The sequence below is a fragment of the Aythya ferina genome, assembly GCF_964211825.1.
Source record: "Aythya ferina genome assembly, chromosome: 2".
Classification (NCBI taxonomy): Eukaryota; Metazoa; Chordata; class Aves; order Anseriformes; family Anatidae; genus Aythya; species Aythya ferina.
In genome coordinates this window covers 63,951,199-63,971,798 of record NC_140297.1, presented here as the reverse complement: position 1 = coordinate 63,971,798, position 20,600 = coordinate 63,951,199, and positions in this window count along the sequence as shown.

Sequence of the window (20,600 nt, the reverse complement as noted above, 5' to 3'; positions counted from 1 at the left end):
TTTTTTGGTGGAGGCAGTCCTGAGGCGCGGAGTCGACCTCCTCGCTCCAGGCATCCTCCTGGGAACATTTGCTACCTCTTCCTCACACACCGGCCTCTCAATCTCTAGGGCCTCAAACCTGTTGTGTAAGGGCACCTGGGAAGGTGGGGCCGGAAGGGGAGAGCATCGCCTGCGATGTCGAGCAGGGACCTGTTTCCATTCCTCCTCAGCTCCCAGATCCCCTCCCTCTGCCCGACGGGGACAGGGCAGGGGGTCCGCCCCCATTTGGGGAGTCTCACCTCGGCACCTCCCCTTGAGGCCCTGCAGGGAGTTACTCCAGAAGTCTATCTCCCGCTCACACTCCCTGATGGCCCTCAACCTCTCCACCTCCTCCTTGAGCTCCGCCACCATGCGGACCAGGTCATCCACCTGCTCGCACCTCACGCACGCAGTTTCTCTGCCTCCCGCCGATGGCAGCAACAGGCTCAGACACTCCTTGCATCCGGTGACCTGAACTGCGGCATTTTTTAACGGGTAGTCGGTCTGCGTGTGCACCGACTTTCTGGAGAGCGCGGCGTGCCTGGTGGCCACCATTATCGCCTAGTTACGGCTGTTGTTAACGAGGTGTTGTTTGTGTGTAGGGGGAGCGCTCTGCCCTTCCTGCGCGCCCTTCCTGCGCGAACTGCCGCGCTAACTGCCGCGCCACTCCCTCTGACGCCACACGCCCTGTTTGCCCGCCCTGTTCACCGCGCTCCTGGTCGCTCGCGCTCCCTAGGGGCTGCTTTTGAAGGGCTGGGGGGGGGCGCTGCTGGCTCCGCCTTCGCCTCGTCAGCCTCCCTCACGAGGGCTGCCGGGTCCTGGCGGCTCCCTCTAGTAGGCTCGATGCCGGACAAAATTAGCCCTGCCTGGCCCGATCCCCCGCTCCGCTGCAGAACGCGTCTGCCCCGGAGCCGATAGCCTCGGCAAATGGCACACAGGATTAGTCTGTCAGGAGCAGTGGCCATCCGTCCCGAACCACTAAGCTCCTGTGCTGGGCGATGTGTGTGCTAGCTGCACGGTGGTCCGGGCCCCGTCACGGGCGGATCGGGGACGGTGATCCGACAGCACTGGTGAGCGGTCACAAACCGTGTGGGTGCCGGCCGTGCCATGCACAAGGAGGCATCGGCCGTGGGCTGGGTGGCTGACCGTCCCGCATACCGGGGGATCAGTCTGTCCGGAGCGGCGGCCGTTCCTCTTGAACCACTAGGCTCCGGTCCTGCGTGACGTCTGTGCTAGCTGCACGGGGGTCCTGGTCCGTCACGGGCGGATCGGGGACGACGATCCGACCACACGGGTGACTGGTCACAAGCAGTGGGTGCCGGCCGTGCCGTGCAGCGGTCGTCTTGTCCACCGGCTCGGCGGCTGACTGTCCCGCATACCGAGGGATCCGTCTGTCCGGAACTGCGGACTTGCATCCCGAACCCCTTGGCGGCTGTCGTGGGCGATGTGTTTGCTAGCCGCACTGAAGTCCGCATTCGACATCGGCTGATCGGGGACGGCGATCCGACCCCACGGGTGACCGGTCACAAGCGGCGTGGGAGCCAGTTGTGCTGTGCACAGGGAGGCTTCGTCCGCCGGCTCGAGGGCAGACTGTTCTACAGACCAAGTGATCAGTCTGTCAGGAGCAGTGGCCATCCGTCCCGAAGCCCTTGGCTGCGGTCCTGGGCGACTTGTGTGCTAGCTGCACGGTGGTCCAGGCCCCGTCACGGGCGGATCGGGGACGGCGATCCGACAGCACTGGTGAGCGGTCACAAGCCGTGTGGGTGCCGGCCGTGCCATGCACAAGGAGGCTTCGGCCGTGGGCTGGGTGGCTGACCGTCCTGCATACCGGGGGATCAGTCTGTCCGGAGCGGCGCCAATTCGTCCCTAACCCCTTGGCTCCGGTCCTGGGCGACTTGTGTGCTAGCCGTTCCGGGGTCCGAGTTGGACGGATCCGTTCCGGGCTCCGGATCCTGGATCGGGCGGATCGGACACATCGATCCGACGACAGCGGTCACAAGCAGTGGGTGCCGGCCATGCTGTTCATCGGGTCGCTTTCCACCGGATCGGGTCTGACCGTGCCGCATACCGGGGAATCAGTCTGTCCGGAGCGGCGGCCGTTCCTCTTGAACCACTAGGCTCCGGTCCTGGGTGACGTGTGTGCTAGCTGCACGAGGGTCACAAGCAGTGTGTGCCGGCCGTTCCGTGCAGCGGGAGTCTTGTCCACCGGCTCGGCGGCTGACCTTCCCGCATACCGAGGGATCAGTCTGTCCGGAGCGGCGGTCGTTCCTCTTGAACCACTAGGCTCCGGTCCTGCGTGAGGTGTGTGCAAGCTGCACGGGGATCCGGGTCCGTCACGGGCTGATCGGGGACGACGATCCGACCACACGGGTGACTGGTCACAAGCAGTGGGTGCCGGCCGTGCCGTGCAGCGGTCGTCTTGTCCACCGGCTCGGCGGCTGACCGTCCCGCATACCGAGGGATCAGTCTGTCCGGAACTGCGGACTTGCATCCCAAACCCCTTGGCGGCTGTCGTGGGCGATGTGTTTGCTAGCCGCACTGAAGTCCGCATTCGACATGGACTGATCGGGGACGGCGATCCGACCCCACGGGTGACCGATCACAAGCGGCGTGGGAGCCAGTTGTGCTGTGCACAGGGAGGCTTCGTCCGCCGGCTCGAGGGCAGACTGTTCTACAGACCACAGGATTAGTCTGTCAGGAGCAGTGGCCATCCGTCCCGAACCACTAAGCTCCTGTGCTGGGCGATGTGTGTGCTAGCTGCACGGTGGTCCGGGCCCCGTCACGGGCGGATCGGGGACGGCGATCCGACAGCACTGGTGAGCGGTCACAAGCCGTGTGGGTGCCGGCCGTGCCATGCACAAGGAGGCTTCGGCCGTGGGCTGGGTGGCTGACCGTGCCGCATACCGGGGGATCAGTCTGTCCGGAGCGGCGGCCGTTCCTCTTGAACCACTAGGCTCCGGTCCTGCGTGACGTGTGTGCTAGCTGCACGGGGGTCCTGGTCCGTCACGGGTGGATCAGGGACGACGATCCAACCACACGGGTGACTGGTCACAAGCAGTGGGTGCCGGCCGTGCCGTGCAGCGGTCGTCTTGTCCACCGGCTCGGCGGCTGACCGTCCCGCATACCGAGGGATCCGTCTGTCCGGAACTGCGGACTTGCATCCCGAACCCCTTGGCGGCTGTCGTGGGCGATGTGTTTGCTAGCCGCACTGAAGTCCGCATTCGACATGGGCTGATCGGGGACGGCGATCCGACCCCACGGGTGACCGGTCACAAGCGGCGTGGGAGCCAGTTGTGCTGTGCACAGGGAGGCTTCGTCCGCCGGCTCGAGGGCAGACTGTTCTACAGACCAAGTGATCAGTCTGTCAGGAGCAGTGGCCATCCGTCCCGAAGCCCTTGGCTGCGGTCCTGGGCGACTTGTGTGCTAGCTGCACGGTGGTCCGGGCCCCGTCACGGGCGGATCGGGGACGGCGATCCGACAGCACTGGTGAGCGGTCACAAGCCGTGTGGGTGCCGGCCGTGCCATGCACAAGGAGGCTTCGGCCGTGGGCTGGGTGGCTGACCGTCCTGCATACCGGGGGATCAGTCTGTCCGGAGCGGCGGCCGTTCCTCTTGAACCACTAGGCTCCGGTCCTGGGTGACGTGTGTGCAAGCTGCACGGGGGTCCGGGTCCGTCACGGGCGGATCGGGGACGGCGATCCGACCATACGGGTGACTTATCACAAGCAGTGGGTGCCGGCCGAGCCGTGTAGCGGTCGTTTTGTCCACCGGCTCGGGGGCTGATCGTCCCGCATACCGAGGGATCCGTCTGTCCGGAACTGCAAAATTGCATCCCGATCCCCTTGGCGGCTGTCCTGGGCGACGTGTGTGCTAGCCGCACTGAAGTCCGCATTCGACATGGGGTGATGGGGGAAGGCGATCCGATCCCACGGGTGACCGGTCACAAGCGGCGTGGGAGCCAGTTGTGCTGTGCACAGGGAGGCTTCGTCCGCCGGCTCGAGGGCAGACTGTTCTACAGACCACAGGATTAGTCTGTCAGGAGCAGTGGCCATCCGTCCCGAACCACTAAGCTCCTGTGCTGGGCGATGTGTGTGCTAGCTGCACGGTGGTCCGGGCCCCGTCACGGGCGGATCGGGGACGGCGATCCGACAGCACTGGTGAGCGGTCACAAGCCGTGTGGGTGCCGGCCGTGCCATGCACAAGGAGGCTTCGGCCGTGGGCTGGGTGGCTGACCGTCCTGCATACCGAGGGATCAGTCTGTCAGGAGCGGCACCAATTCGTCCCTAACACCTTGGCTCCGGTCCTGGGCGACTTGTGTGCTAGCCGTTCCGGGGTCCGAGTTGGACGGATCCGTTCCGGGCTCCGGATCCTGGATCGGGCGGATCGGAGACATCGATCCGACGACAGCGGTCACAAGCAGTGGGTGCCGGCCATGCTGTTCATCGGGTCGCTTTCCACCGGATCGGGTCTGACCGTGCCGCATACCGGGGGATCAGTCTGTCCGGAGCGGCGGCCGTTCCTCTTGAACCACTAGGCTCCGGTCCTGGGTGACGTGTGTGCTAGCTGCACGAGGGTCACAAGCAGTGTGTGCCGGCCGTTCCGTGCAGCGGGAGTCTTGTCCACCGGCTCGGCGGCTGACCTTCCCGCATACCGAGGGATCAGTCTGTCCGGAGCGGCGGTCGTTCCTCTTGAACCACTAGGCTCCGGTCCTGCGTGAGGTGTGTGCAAGCTGCACGGGGATCCGGGTCCGTCACGGGCTGATCGGGGACGACGATCCGACCACACGGGTGACTGGTCACAAGCAGTGGGTGCCGGCCGTGCCGTGCAGCGGTCGTCTTGTCCACCGGCTCGGCGGCTGACCGTCCCGCATACCGAGGGATCAGTCTGTCCGGAACTGCGGACTTGCATCCCAAACCCCTTGGCGGCTGTCGTGGGCGATGTGTTTGCTAGCCGCACTGAAGTCCGCATTCGACATGGACTGATCGGGGACGGCGATCCGACCCCACGGGTGACCGGTCACAAGCGGCGTGGGAGCCAGTTGTGCTGTGCACAGGGAGGCTTCGTCCGCCGGCTCGAGGGCAGACTGTTCTACAGACCACAGGATTAGTCTGTCAGGAGCAGTGGCCATCCGTCCCGAACCACTAAGCTCCTGTGCTGGGCGATGTGTGTGCTAGCTGCACGGTGGTCCGGGCCCCGTCACGGGCGGATCGGGGACGGCGATCCGACAGCACTGGTGAGCGGTCACAAGCCGTGTGGGTGCCGGCCGTGCCATGCACAAGGAGGCTTCGGCCGTGGGCTGGGTGGCTGACCGTGCCGCATACCGGGGGATCAGTCTGTCCGGAGCGGCGGCCGTTCCTCTTGAACCACTAGGCTCCGGTCCTGCGTGACGTGTGTGCTAGCTGCACGGGGGTCCTGGTCCGTCACGGGTGGATCAGGGACGACGATCCAACCACACGGGTGACTGGTCACAAGCAGTGGGTGCCGGCCGTGCCGTGCAGCGGTCGTCTTGTCCACCGGCTCGGCGGCTGACCGTCCCGCTTACCGAGGGATCCGTCTGTCCGGAACTGCGGACTTGCATCCCGAACCCCTTGGCGGCTGTCGTGGGCGATGTGTTTGCTAGCCGCACTGAAGTCCGCATTCGACATGGGCTGATCGGGGACGGCGATCCGACCCCACGGGTGACCGGTCACAAGCGGCGTGGGAGCCAGTTGTGCTGTGCACAGGGAGGCTTCGTCCGCCGGCTCGAGGGCAGACTGTTCTAGAGACCAAGTGATCAGTCTGTCAGGAGCAGTGGCCATCCGTCCCGAAGCCCTTGGCTGCGGTCCTGGGCGACTTGTGTGCTAGCTGCACGGTGGTCCGGGCCCCGTCACGGGCGGATCGGGGACGGCGATCCGACAGCACTGGTGAGCGGTCACAAGCCGTGTGGGTGCCGGCCGTGCCATGCACAAGGAGGCTTCGGCCGTGGGCTGGGTGGCTGACCGTCCTGCATACCGGGGGATCAGTCTGTCCGGAGCGGCGGCCGTTCCTCTTGAACCACTAGGCTCCGGTCCTGGGTGACGTGTGTGCAAGCTGCACGGGGGTCCGGGTCCGTCACGGGCGGATCGGGGACGGCGATCCGACCATACGGGTGACTTATCACAAGCAGTGGGTGCCGGCCGAGCCGTGTAGCGGTCGTTTTGTCCACCGGCTCGGGGGCTGATCGTCCCGCATACCGAGGGATCCGTCTGTCCGGAACTGCAAAATTGCATCCCGATCCCCTTGGCGGCTGTCCTGGGCGACGTGTGTGCTAGCCGCACTGAAGTCCGCATTCGACATGGGGTGATGGGGGAAGGCGATCCGACCCCACGGGTGACCGGTCACAAGCGGCGTGGGAGCCAGTTGTGCTGTGCACAGGGAGGCTTCGTCCGCCGGCTCGAGGGCAGACTGTTCTACAGACCACAGGATTAGTCTGTCAGGAGCAGTGGCCATCCGTCCCGAACCACTAAGCTCCTGTGCTGGGCGATGTGTGTGCTAGCTGCACGGTGGTCCGGGCCCCGTCACGGGCGGATCGGGGACGGCGATCCGACAGCACTGGTGAGCGGTCACAAGCCGTGTGGGTGCCGGCCGTGCCATGCACAAGGAGGCTTCGGCCGTGGGCTGGGTGGCTGACCGTCCTGCATACCGGGGGATCAGTCTGTCAGGAGCGGCGCCAATTCGTCCCTAACACCTTGGCTCCGGTCCTGGGCGACTTGTGTGCTAGCCGTTCCGGGGTCCGAGTTGGACGGATCCGTTCCGTGCTCCGGATCCTGGATCGGGCGGATCGGAGACATCGATCCGACGATAGCGGTCACAAGCAGTGGGTGCCGGCCATGCTGTTCATCGGGTCGCTTTCCACCGGATCGGGTCTGACCGTGCCGCATACCGGGGGATCAGTCTGTCCGGAGCGGCGGCCGTTCCTCTTGAACCACTAGGCTCCGGTCCTGGGTGACGTGTGTGCTAGCTGCACGAGGGTCACAAGCAGTGTGTGCCGGCCGTTCCGTGCAGCGGGAGTCTTGTCCACCGGCTCGGCGGCTGACCTTCCCGCATACCGAGGGATCAGTCTGTCCGGAGCGGCGGCCGTTCCTCTTGAACCACTAGGCTCCGGTCCTGCGTGAGGTGTGTGCAAGCTGCACGGGGATCCGGGTCCTTCACGGGCTGATCGGGGACGACGATCCGACCACACGGGTGACTGATCACAAGCGGAGTGAGAGCCGGCCGTGCTGTGCACAGTTTAGCTTCGTCCGCCGGCTCGAGGGCAGACTGTTTTACAGACCAGGGGATCAGTCTGTCAGGAGCAGTGGCCATCCATCCCGAAGCCCTTGGCTGCGGTCCTGGGCGACTTGTGTGCTAGCTGCACGGTGGTCCGGGCCCCGTCACGGGCGGATCGGGGACGGCGATCCGACAGCACTGGTGAGCGGTCACAAGCCGTGTGGGTGCCGGCCGTGCCATGCACAAGGAGGCTTCGGCCGTGGGCTGGGTGGCTGACCGTCCTGCATACCGGGGGTCAGTCTGTCAGGAGCGGTGCCAATTCGTCCCTAACCCCTTGGCTCCGGTCCTGGGCGACTTGTGTGCTAGCCGTTCCGGGATACGGGTTGGACGGATCCGTTCCGGGCTCTGGATCGGGCGGATCGGGGACATCGATCCGACGACAGTGGTCACAAGCAGTGGGTGCCGGCCATGCTGTTCATCGGGTCGCTTTTCCACCGGATCGGGGAATGACCGTCCCGCATACCGGGGGATCAGTCTGTCCGGAGCGGCGGCCGTTCCTCTTGAACCACTAGGCTCCGGTCCTGCGTGACGTGTGTGTTAGCTGCACGGGGGTCCTGGTCCGTCACGGGCGGATCAGGGACGACGATCCGACCACACGGGTTACTGGTCACAAGCAGTGGGTGCCGGCCGTGCCGTGCAGCGGGAGTCTTGTCCACCGGCTCGGCGGCTGACCGTCCCGCATACCGAGGGATCAGTCTGTCCGGAACTGCGGACTTGCATCCCGAACCCCTTGGCGGCTGTCGTGGGCGATGTGTTTGCTAGCCGCACTGAAGTCCGCATTCGACATGGGCTGATCGGGGACGGCGATCCGACCCCACGGGTGACCGGTCACAAGCGGCGTGGGAGCCAGTTGTGCTGTGCACAGGGAGGCTTCGTCCGCCGACTCGAGGACAGACTGTTCTACAGACCAAGTGATCAGTCTGTCAGGAGCAGTGGCCATCCGTCCCGAAGCCCTTGGCTGCGGTCCTGGGCGACTTGTGTGCTAGCTGCACGGTGGTCCAGGCCCCGTCACGGGCGGATCGGGGACGGCGATCCGACCATACGGGTGACTTATCACAAGCAGTGGGTGCCGGCCGAGCCATGCAGCGGTCGTCTTGTCCACCGGCTCGGGGGCTGATCGTCCCGCATACCGAGGGATCCGTCTGTCCGGAACTGCAAAATTGCATCCCGATCCCCTTGGCGGCTGTCCTGGGCGACGTGTGTGCTAGCCGCACTGAAGTCCGCATTCGACATGGGCTGATGGGGGAAGGCGATCCGACCCCACGGGTGACCGGTCACAAGCGGCGTGGGAGCCAGTTGTGCTGTGCACAGGGAGGCTTCGTCCGCCGGCTCGAGGGCAGACTGTTCTACAGACCAAGTGATCAGTCTGTCAGGAGCAGTGGCCATCCGTCCCGAACCACTAAGCTCCTGTGCTGGGCGATGTGTGTGCTAGCTGCACGGTGGTCCGGGCCCCGTCACGGGCGGATCGGGGACGGCGATCCGACAGCACTGGTGAGCGGTCACAAGCCGTGTGGGTGCCGGCCGTGCCATGCACAAGGAGGCTTCGGCCGTGGGCTGGGTGGCTGACCGTCCTGCATACCGGGGGATCAGTCTGTCAGGAGCGGCGCCAATTCGTCCCTAACACCTTGGCTCCGGTCCTGGGCGACTTGTGTGCTAGCCGTTCCTGGGTCCGAGTTGGACGGATCCGTTCCGGGCTCTGGATCCTGGATCGGGCGGATCGGAGACATCGATCCGACGATAGCGGTCACAAGCAGTGGGTGCCGGCCATGCTGTTCATCGGGTCGCTTTCCACCGGATCGGGTCTGACCGTGCCGCATACCGGGGGATCAGTCTGTCCGGAGTGGCGGCCGTTCCTCTTGAAGCACTAGGCTCCGGTCCTGGGTGACGTGTGTGCCAGCTGCACGAGGGTCACAAGCAGTGTGTGCCGGCCGTTCCGTGCAGCGGGAGTCTTGTCCACCGGCTCGGCGGCTGACCTTCTTGCATACCGAGGGATCAGTCTGTCCGGAGCGGCGGCCGTTCCTCTTGAACCACTAGCCTCCGGTCCTGCGTGAGGTGTGTGCAAGCTGCACGGGGATCCGGGTCCGTCACGGGCTGATCGGGGACGACGATCCGACCACACGGGTGACTGGTCACAAGCAGTGGGTGCCGGCCGTGCCGTGCAGCGGTCGTCTTGTCCACCGGCTCGGCGGCTGACCGTCCCGCATACCGAGGGATCAGTCTGTCGGGAACTGCGGACTTGCATCCCGAACCCCTTGGCAGCTGTCGTGGGCGATGTGTTTGCTAGCCGCACTGAAGTCCGCATTCGACATGGACTGATCGGGGACGGCGATCCGACCCCACGGGTGACCGGTCACAAGCGGTGTGGGAGCCAGTTGTGCTGTGCACAGGGAGGCTTCGTCCGCCGGCTCGAGGGCAGACTGTTCTACAGACCACAGGATTAGTCTGTCAGGAGCAGTGGCCATCCGTCCCGAACCACTAAGCTCCTGTGCTGGGCGATGTGTGTGCTAGCTGCACGGTGGTCCGGGCCCCGTCACGGGCGGATCGGGGACGGCGATCCAACAGCACTGGTGAGCGGTCACAAACCATGTGGGTGCCGGCCGTGCCATGCACAAGGAGGCTTCGGCCGTGGGCTGGGTGGCTGACCGTCCCGCATACCGGGGGATCAGTCTGTCCGGAGCGGCGGCCGTTCCTCTTGAACCACTAGGCTCCGGTCCTGCGTGACGTGTGTGCTAGCTGCACGGGGGTCCTGGTCCGTCACGGGCGGATCAGGGACGACGATCCGACCACACGGGTGACTGGTCACAAGCAGTGGGTGCCGGCCGTGCCGTGCAGCGGGAGTCTTGTCCACCGGCTCGGCGGCTGACCGTCCCGCATACCGAGGGATCAGTCTGTCCGGAACTGCGGACTTGCATCCCGAACCCCTTGGCGGCTGTCGTGGGCGATGTGTTTGCTAGCCGCACTGAAGTCCGCATTCGACATGGGCTGATCGGGGACGGCGATCCGACCCCACGGGTGACCGGTCACAAGCGGCGTGGGAGCCAGTTGTGCTGTGCACAGGGAGGCTTCGTCCGCCGGCTCGAGGGCAGACTGTTCTACAGACCAAGTGATCAGTCTGTCAGGAGCAGTGGCCATCCGTCCTGAAGCCCTTGGCTGCGGTCCTGGGCGACTTGTGTGCTAGCTGCACGGTGGTCCAGGCCCCGTCACGGGCGGATCGGGGACGGCGATCCGACAGCACTGGTGAGCGGTCACAAGCCGTGTGGGTGCCGGCCGTGCCATGCACAAGGAGGCTTCGGCCGTGGGCTGGGTGGCTGACCGTCCTGCATACTGGGGGATCAGTCTGTCCGGAGCGGCGGCCGTTCCTCTTGAACCACTAGGCTCCGGTCCTGCGTGACGTGTGTGCAAGCTGCACGGGGGTCCGGGTCCGTCACGGGCGGATCGGGGACGGCGATCCGACCATACGGGTGACTTATCCCAAGCAGTGGGTGCCGGCCGAGCCGTGCAGCGGTCGTCTTGTCCACCGGCTCGGGGGCTGATCGTCCCGCATACCGAGGGATCCGTCTGTCCGGAACTGCAAAATTGCATCCCGATCCCCTTGGCGGCTGTCCTGGGCGACGTGTGTGCTAGCCGCACTGAAGTCCGCATTCGACATGGGCTGATGGGGGAAGGCGATCCGACCCCACGGGTGACCGGTCACAAGCGGCGTGGGAGCCAGTTGTGCTGTGCACAGGGAGGCTTCGTCCGCCGGCTCGAGGGCAGACTGTTCTACAGACCACAGGATTAGTCTGTCAGGAGCAGTGGCCATCCGTCCCGAACCACTAAGCTCCTGTGCTGGGCGATGTGTGTGCTAGCTGCACGGTGGTCCGGGCCCCGTCACGGGCGGATCGGGGACGGCGATCCGACAGCACTGGTGAGCGGTCACAAGCCGTGTGGGTGCCGGCCGTGCCATGCACAAGGAGGCTTCGGCCGTGGGCTGGGTGGCTGACCGTCCTGCATACCGGGGGATCAGTCTGTCAGGAGCGGCGCCAATTCGTCCCTAACACCTTGGCTCCGGTCCTGGGCGACTTGTGTGCTAGCCGTTCCGGGGTCCGAGTTGGACAGATCCGTTCCATGCTCCGGATCCTGGATCGGGCGGATCGGAGACATCGATCCGACGACAGCGGTAACAAGCAGTGGGTGCCGGCCATGCTGTTCATCGGGTCGCTTTCCACCGGATCGGGTCTGACCGTGCCGCATACCGAAGGATCAGTCTGTCCGGAGCGGCGGCCGTTCCTCTTGAAGCACTAGGCTCCGGTCCTGGGTGACGTGTGTGCTAGCTGCACGAGGGTCACAAGCAGTGTGTGCCGGCCGTTCCGTGCAGCGGGAGTCTTGTCCACCGGCTCGGCGGCTGACCTTCCCGCATACCGAGGGATCAGTCTGTCCGGAGCGGCGGCCGTTCCTCTTGAACCACTAGGCTCCGGTCCTGCGTGAGGTGTGTGCAAGCTACACGGGGATCCGGGTCCGTCACGGGCTGATCGGGGACGACGATCCGACCACACGGGTGACTGGTCACAAGCGGAGTGAGAGCCGGCCGTGCTGTGCACAGTGTAGCTTCGTCCGCCGGCTCGAGGGCAGACTGTTTTACAGACCAGGGGATCAGTCTGTCAGGAGCAGTGGCCATCCGTCCCGAAGCCCTTGGCTGCGGTCCTGGGCGACTTGTGTGCTAGCTGCACGGTGGTCCGGGCCCCGTCACGGGCGGATCGGGGACGGCGATCCGACAGCACTGGTGAGCGGTCACAAGCCGTGTGGGTGCCGGCCGTGCCATGCACAAGGAGGCTTCGGCCGTGGGCTGGGTGGCTGACCGTCCTGCATACCGGGGGTCAGTCTGTCAGGAGCGGTGCCAATTCGTCCCTAACCCCTTGGCTCCGGTCCTGGGCGACTTGTGTGCTAGCCGTTCCGGGATACGGGTTGGACGGATCCGTTCCGGGCTCTGGATCGGGCGGAACGGGGACATCGATCCAACGACAGTGGTCACAAGCAGTGGGTGCCGGCCATGCTGTTCATCGGGTCGCTTTTCCTCCGGATCGGGGACTGACCGTCCCGCATACCGGGGGATCAGTCTGTCCGGAGCGGCGGCCGTTCCTCTTGAACCACTAGGCTCCGGTCCTGGGTGAGGTGTGTGCTAGCTGCACGGGGGTCCTGGTCCGTCACGGGTGGATCGGGGACGACGATCCGACCACACGGTTGACTGGTCACAAGCAGTGGGTGCCAGCCGAGCCGTGCAGCGGTCGTCTTGTCCACCGGCCTGGCGGCTGACCGTCCCGCATACCGAGGGATCCGTCTGTCCGGAACTGCGGACTTGCATCCCGAACCCCTTGGCGGCTGTCGTGGGCGACGTGTGTGCTAGCCGCACTGAAGTCCGCATTCGACATGGGCTGATGGGGGAAGGCGATCCGACCCCACGGGTGACCGGTCACAAGCGGCGTGGGAGCCAGTTGTGCTGTGCACAGGGAGGCTTCGTCCGCCGGCTCGAGGGCAGACTGTTCTACAGACCACAGGATTAGTCTGTCAGGAGCAGTGGCCATCCGTCCCGAACCACTAAGCTCCTGTGCTGGGCGATGTGTGTGCTAGCTGCACGGTGGTCTGGACCCCGTCACGGGCGGTTCGTGGACGGCGATCCGACAGCACTGGTGAGCGGTCACAAGCCGTGTGGGTGCCGGCCGTGCCATGCACAAGGAGGCTTCGGCCGTGGGCTGGGTGGCTGACCGTCCCGCATACCGGGGGATCAGTCTGTCCGGAGCGGCGGCCGTTCCTCTTGAACCACTAGGCTCCGGTCCTGCGTGACGTGTGTGCTAGCTGCACGGGGGTCCTGGTCCGTCACGGGCGGATCAGGGACGACGATCCGACCACACGGGTGACTGGTCAAAAGCAGTGGGTGCCGGCCGTGCCGTGCAGCGGGAGTCTTGTCCACCGGCTCGGCGGCTGACCGTCCCGCATACCGAGGGATCCGTCTCTCCGGAACTGCGGACTTGCATCCCGAACCCCTTGGTGGCTGTCGTGGGCGATGTGTTTGCTAGCCGCACTGAAGTCCGCGTTCGACATGGGCTGATGGGGGACGGCGATCCGACCCCACGGGTGACCGGTCACAAGCGGCGTGGGAGCCAGTTGTGCTGTGCACAGGGAGGCTTCGTCCGCCGGCTCGAGGGCAGACTGTTCTACAGACCAAGTGATCAGTCTGTCAGGAGCAGTGGCCATCCGTCCCGAAGCCCTTGGCTGCGGTCCTGGGCGACTTGTGTGCTAGCTGCACGGTGGTCCAGGCCCCGTCACGGGCGGATCGGGGACGGCGATCCGACCCCACGGGTGACCGGTCACAAGCGGCGTGGGAGCCAGTTGTGCTGTGCACAGGGAGGCTTCGTCCGCCGGCTCGAGGGCAGACTGTTCTACAGACCAAGTGATCAGTCTGTCAGGAGCAGTGGCCATCCGTCCCGAAGCCCTTGGCTGCGGTCCTGGGCGACTTGTGTGCTAGCTGCACGGTGGTCCAGGCCCCGTCACGGGCGGATCGGGGACGGCGATCCGACAGCACTGGTGAGCGGTCACAAGCCGTGTGGGTGCCGGCCGTGCCATGCACAAGGAGGCTTCGGCCGTGGGCTGGGTGGCTGACCGTCCTGCATACCGGGGGATCAGTCTGTCCGGAGCGGCGGCCGTTCCTCTTGAAGCACTAGGCTCCGGTCCTGCGTGACGTGTGTGCAAGCTGCACGGGGGTCCGGGTCCGTCACGGGCGGATCGGGGACGGCGATCCGACCATACGGGTGACTTATCACAAGCAGTGGGTGCCTGCCGAGCCGTGCAGCGGTCGTCTTGTCAACCGGCTCGGGGGCTGATCGTCCTGCATACCGAGGGATCCGTCTGTCCGGAACTGCAAAATTGCATCCCGATCCCCTTGGCGGCTGTCGTGGGCGACGTGTGTGCTAGCCGCACTGAAGTCCGCATTCGACATGGGCTGATGGGGGAAGGCGATCCGACCCCACGGGTGACCGGTCACAAGCGGCGTGGGAGCCAGTTGTGCTGTGCACAGGGAGGCTTCGTCCGCCGGCTCGAGGGCAGACTGTTCTACAGACCACAGGATTAGTCTGTCAGGAGCAGTGGCCATCCGTCCCGAACCACTAAGCTCCTGTGCTGGGCGATGTGTGTGCTAGCTGCACGGTGGTCCGGGCCCCGTCACGGGCGGATCGGGGACGGCGATCCGACAGCACTGGTGAGCGGTCACAAGCCGTGTGGGTGCCGGCCGTGCCATGCACAAGGAGGCTTCGGCCGTGGGCTGGGTGGCTGACCGTCCTGCATACCGGGGGATCAGTCTGTCAGGAGCGGCGCCAATTCGTCCCTAACACCTTGGCTCCGGTCCTGGGCGACTTGTGTGCTAGCCGTTCCGGGGTCCGAGTTGGACGGATCCGTTCCGTGCTCCGGATCCTGGATCGGGCGGATCGGAGACATCGATCCGACGACAGCGGTCACAAGCAGTGGGTGCCGGCCATGCTGTTCATTGGGTCGCTTTCCACCGGATCGGGTCTGACCGTGCCGCATACCGGGGGATCAGTCTGTCCGGAGCGGCGGCCGTTCCTCTTGAACCACTAGGCTCCGGTCCTGGGTGACGTGTGTGCTAGCTGCACGAGGGTCACAAGCAGTGTGTGCCGGCCGTTCCGTGCAGCGGGAGTCTTGTCCACCGGCTCGGCGGCTGACCTTCCCGCATACCGAGGGATCAGTCTGTCCGGAGCGGCGGTCGTTCCTCTTGAACCACTAGGCTCCGGTCCTGCGTGAGGTGTGTGCAAGCTGCACGGGGATCCGGGTCCGTCACGGGCTGATCGGGGACGACGATCCGACCACACGGGTGACTGGTCACAAGCAGTGGGTGCCGGCCGTGCCGTGCAGCGGGAGTCTTGTCCACCGGCTCGGCGGCTGACCGTCCCGCATACCGAGGGATCCGTCTGTCCGGAACTGCGGACTTGCATCCCGAACCCCTTGGCGGCTGTCGTGGGCGATGTGTTTGCTAGCCGCACTGAAGTCCGCATTCGACATGGACTGATCGGGGACGGCGATCCGACCCCACGGGTGACCGGTCACAAGCGGCGTGGGAGCCAGTTGTGCTGTGCACAGGGAGGCTTCGTCCGCCGGCTCGAGGGCAGACTGTTCTACAGACCACAGGATTAGTCTGTCAGGAGCAGTGGCCATCCGTCCCGAACCACTAAGCTCCTGTGCTGGGCGATGTGTGTGCTAGCTGCACGGTGGTCCGGGCCCCGTCACGGGCGGATCGGGGACGGCGATCTGACAGCACTGGTGAGCGGTCACAAGCCGTGTGGGTGCCGGCCGTGCCATGCACAAGGAGGCTTCGGCCGTGGGCTGGGTGGCTGACCGTCCTGCATACCGGGGGATCAGTCTGTCAGGAGCGGCGCCAATTCGTCCCTAACACCTTGGCTCCGGTCCTGGGCGACTTGTGTGCTAGCCGTTCCGGGGTCCGAGTTGGACGGATCCGTTCCGTGCTCCGGATCCTGGATCGGGCGGATCGGAGACATCGATCCGACGATAGCGGTCACAAGCAGTGGGTGCCGGCCATGCTGTTCATCGGGTCGCTTTCCACCGGATCGGGTCTGACCGTGCCGCATACCGGGGGATCAGTCTGTCCGGAGCGGCGGCCGTTCCTCTTGAACCACTAGGCTCCGGTCCTGCGTGACGTGTGTGCTAGCTGCACGGGGGTCCTGGTCCGTCACGGGCGGATCAGGGACGACGATCCGACCACACGGGTGACTGGTCACAAGCAGTGGATGCCGGCCGTGCCGTGCAGCGGGAGTCTTGTCCACCGGCTCGGCGGCTGACCGTCCCGCATACCGAGGGATCCGTCTGTCCGGAACTGCGGACTTGCATCCCGAACCCCTTGGCGGCTGTCGTGGGCGATGTGTTTGCTAGCCGCACTGAAGTCCGCATTCGACATGGGCTGATCGGGGACGGCGATCCGACCCCACGGGTGACCGGTCACAAGCGGCGTGGGAGCCAGTTGTGCTGTGCACAGGGAGGCTTCGTCCGCCGGCTCGAGGGCAGACTGTTCTACAGACCAAGTGATCAGTCTGTCAGGAGCAGTGGCCATCCGTCCCGAAGCCCTTGGCTGCGGTCCTGGGCGACTTGTGTGCTAGCTGCACGGTGGTCCAGGCCCCGTCACGGGCGGATCGGGGACGGCGATCCGACAGCACTGGTGAGCGGTCACAAGCCGTGTGGGTGCCGGCCGTGCCATGCACAAGGAGGCTTCGGCCGTGGGCTGGGTGGCTGACCGTCCTGCATACCGGGGGATCAGTCTGTCCGGAGCGGCGGCCGTTCCTCTTGAAGCACTAGGCTCCGGTCCTGCGTGACGTGTGTGCAAGCTGCACGGGGGTCCGGGTCCGTCACGGGCGGATCGGGGACGACGATCCGACCACACGGGTGACTGGTCACAAGCAGTGGGTGCCGGCCGTGCCGTGCAGCGGGAGTCTTGTCCACCGGCTCGGCGGCTGACCGTCCCGCATACCGAGGGATCAGTCTGTCCGGAACTGCGGACTTGCATCCCGAACCCCTTGGCGGCTGTCGTGGGCGATGTGTTTGCTAGCCGCACTGAAGTCCGCATTCGACATGGACTGATCGGGGACGGCGATCCGACCCCACGGGTGACCGGTCACAAGCGGCGTGGGAGCCAGTTGTGCTGTGCACAGGGAGGCTTCGTCCGCCGGCTCGAGGGCAGACTGTTCTACAGACCACAGGATTAGTCTGTCAGGAGCAGTGGCCATCCGTCCCGAACCACTAAGCTCCTGTGCTGGGCGATGTGTGTGCTAGCTGCACGGTGGTCCGGGCCCCGTCACGGGCGGATCGGGGACGGCGATCCGACAGCACTGGTGAGCGGTCACAAGCCGTGTGGGTGCCGGCCGTGCCATGCACAAGGAGGCTTCGGCCATGGGCTGGGTGGCTGACCGTCCTGCATACCGGGGGATCAGTCTGTCAGGAGCGGCGCCAATTCGTCCCTAACACCTTGGCTCCGGTCCTGGGCGACTTGTGTGCTAGCCGTTCCGGGGTCCGAGTTGGACGGATCCGTTCCGGGCTCCGGATCCTGGATCGGGCGGATCGGAGACATCGATCCGACGACAGCGGTCACAAGCAGTGGGTGCCGGCCATGCTGTTCATCGGGTCGCTTTCCACCGGATCGGGTCTGACCGTGCCGCATACCGGGGGATCAGTCTGTCCGGAGCGGCGGCCGTTCCTCTTGAACCACTAGGCTCCGGTCCTGGGTGACGTGTGTGCTAGCTGCACGAGGGTCACAAGCAGTGTGTGCCGGCCGTTCCATGCAGCGGGAGTCTTGTCCACCGGCTCGGCGGCTGACCTTCCCACATACCGAGGGATCAGTCTGTCCGGAGCGGCGGCCGTTCCTCTTGAACCACTAGGCTCCGGTCCTGCGTGACGTGTGTGCTAGCTGCACGGGGGTCCAGGTCCGTCACGGGCGGATCAGGGACGACGATCCGACCACACGGGTGACTGGTCACAAGCAGTGGGTGCCGGCCGTGCCGTGCAGCGGGAGTCTTGTCCACCGGCTCGGCGGCTGACCGTCCCGCATACCGAGGGATCCGTCTGTCCGGAACTGCGGACTTGCATCCCAAACCCCTTGGCGGCTGTCGTGGGCGATGTGTTTGCTAGCCGCACTGAAGTCCGCATTCGACATGGGCTGATCGGGGACGGCGATCCGACCCCACGGGTGACCGGTCACAAGCGGCGTGGGAGCCAGTTGTGCTGTGCACAGGGAGGCTTCGTCCGCCGGCTCGAGGGCAGACTGTTCTACAGACCAAGTGATCAGTCTGTCAGGAGCAGTGGCCATCCGTCCCGAAGCCCTTGGCTGCGGTCCTGGGCGACTTGTGTGCTAGCTGCACGGTGGTCCAGGCCCCGTCACGGGCGGATCGGGGACGGCGATCCGACAGCACTGGTGAGCGGTCACAAGCCGTGTGGGTGCCGGCCGTGCCATGCACAAGGAGGCTTCGGCCGTGGGCTGGGTGGCTGACCGTCCTGCATACCGGGGGATCAGTCTGTCCGGAGCGGCGGCCGTTCCTCTTGAAGCACTAGGCTCCGGTCCTGCATGACGTGTGTGCAAGCTGCACGGGGGTCCGGGTCCGTCACGGGCGGATCGGGGACGACGATCCGACCACACGGGTGACTGGTCACAAGCAGTGGGTGCCGGCCGTGCCGTGCAGCGGGAGTCTTGTCCACCGGCTCGGCGGCTGACCGTCCCGCATACCGAGGGATCAGTCTGTCCGGAACTGCGGACTTGCATCCCGAACCCCTTGGCGGCTGTCGTGGGCGATGTGTTTGCTAGCCGCACTGAAGTCCGCATTCGACATGGACTGATCGGGGACGGCGATCCGACCCCACGGGTGACCGGTCACAAGCGGCGTGGGAGCCAGTTGTGCTGTGCACAGGGAGGCTTCGTCCGCCGGCTCGAGGGCAGACTGTTCTACAGACCACAGGATTAGTCTGTCAGGAGCAGTGGCCATCCGTCCCGAACCACTAAGCTCCTGTGCTGGGCGATGTGTGTGCTAGCTGCACGGTGGTCCGGGCCCCGTCACGGGCGGATCGGGGACGGCGATCCGACAGCACTGGTGAGCGGTCACAAGCCGTGTGGGTGCCGGCCGTGCCATGCACAAGGAGGCTTCGGCCGTGGGCTGGGTGGCTGACCGTCCTGCATACCGGGGGATCAGTCTGTCAGGAGCGGCGCCAATTCGTCCCTAACACCTTGGCTCCGGTCCTGGGCGACTTGTGTGCTAGCCGTTCCGGGGTCCGAGTTGGACGGATCCGTTCCGGGCTCCGGATCCTGGATCGGGCGGATCGGAGACATCGATCCGACGACAGCGGTCACAAGCAGTGGGTGCCGGCCATGCTGTTCATCGGGTCGCTTTCCACCGGATCGGGTCTGACCGTGCCGCATACCGGGGGATCAGTCTGTCCGGAGCGGCGGCCGTTCCTCTTGAACCACTAGGCTCCGGTCCTGGGTGACGTGTGTGCTAGCTGCACGAGGGTCACAAGCAGTGTGTGCCGGCCGTTCCATGCAGCGGGAGTCTTGTCCACCGGCTCGGCGGCTGACCTTCCCGCATACCGAGGGATCAGTCTGTCCGGAGCGGCGGCCGTTCCTCTTGAACCACTAGGCTCCGGTCCTGCGTGACGTGTGTGCTAGCTGCACGGGGGTCCAGGTCCGTCACGGGCGGATCAGGGACGACGATCCGACCACACGGGTGACTGGTCACAAGCAGTGGGTGCCGGCCGTGCCGTGCAGCGGGAGTCTTGTCCACCGGCTCGGCGGCTGACCGTCCCGCATACCGAGGGATCCGTCTGTCCGGAACTGCGGACTTGCATCCCAAACCCCTTGGCGGCTGTCGTGGGCGATGTGTTTGCTAGCCGCACTGAAGTCCGCATTCGACATGGGCTGATCGGGGACGGCGATCCGACCACACGGGTGACCGGTCACAAGCGGCGTGGGAGCCAGTTGTGCTGTGCACAGGGAGGCTTCGTCCGCCGGCTCGAGGGCAGACTGTTCTACAGACCAAGTGATCAGTCTGTCAGGAGCAGTGGCCATCCGTCCCGAAGCCCTTGGCTGCGGTCCTGGGCGACTTGTGTGCTAGCTGCACGGTGGTCCAGGCCCCGTCACGGGCGGATCGGGGACGGCGATCCGACAGCACTGGTGAGCGGTCACAAGCCGTGTGGGTGCCGGCCGTGCCATGCACAAGGAGGCTTCGGCCGTGGGCTGGGTGGCTGACCGTCCTGCATACCGGGGGTCAGTCTGTCAGGAGCGGTGCCAATTCGTCCCTAACCCCTTGGCTCCGGTCCTGGGCGACTTGTGTGCTAGCCGTTCCGGGATACGGGTTGGACGGATCCATTCCCGGCTCTGGATCGGGCGGATCGGGGACATCGATCCGACGACAGTGGTCACAAGCAGTGGGTGCCGGCCATGCTGTTCATCGGGTCGCTTTTCCACCGGATCGGGGAATGACCGTCCCGCATACCGGGGGATCAGTCTGTCCGGAGCGGCGGCCGTTCCTCTTGAACCACTAGGCTCCGGTCCTGCGTGACGTGTGTGCAAGCTGCACGGGGGTCCGGGTCCGTCACGGGCGGATCGGGGACGGCGATCCGACCATACGGGTGACTTATCACAAGCAGTGGGTGCCGGCCGAGCCGTGCAGCGGTCGTCTTGTCCACCGGCTCGGGGGCTGATCGTCCCGCATACCGAGGGATCCGTCTGTCCGGAACTGCAAAATTGCATCCCGATCC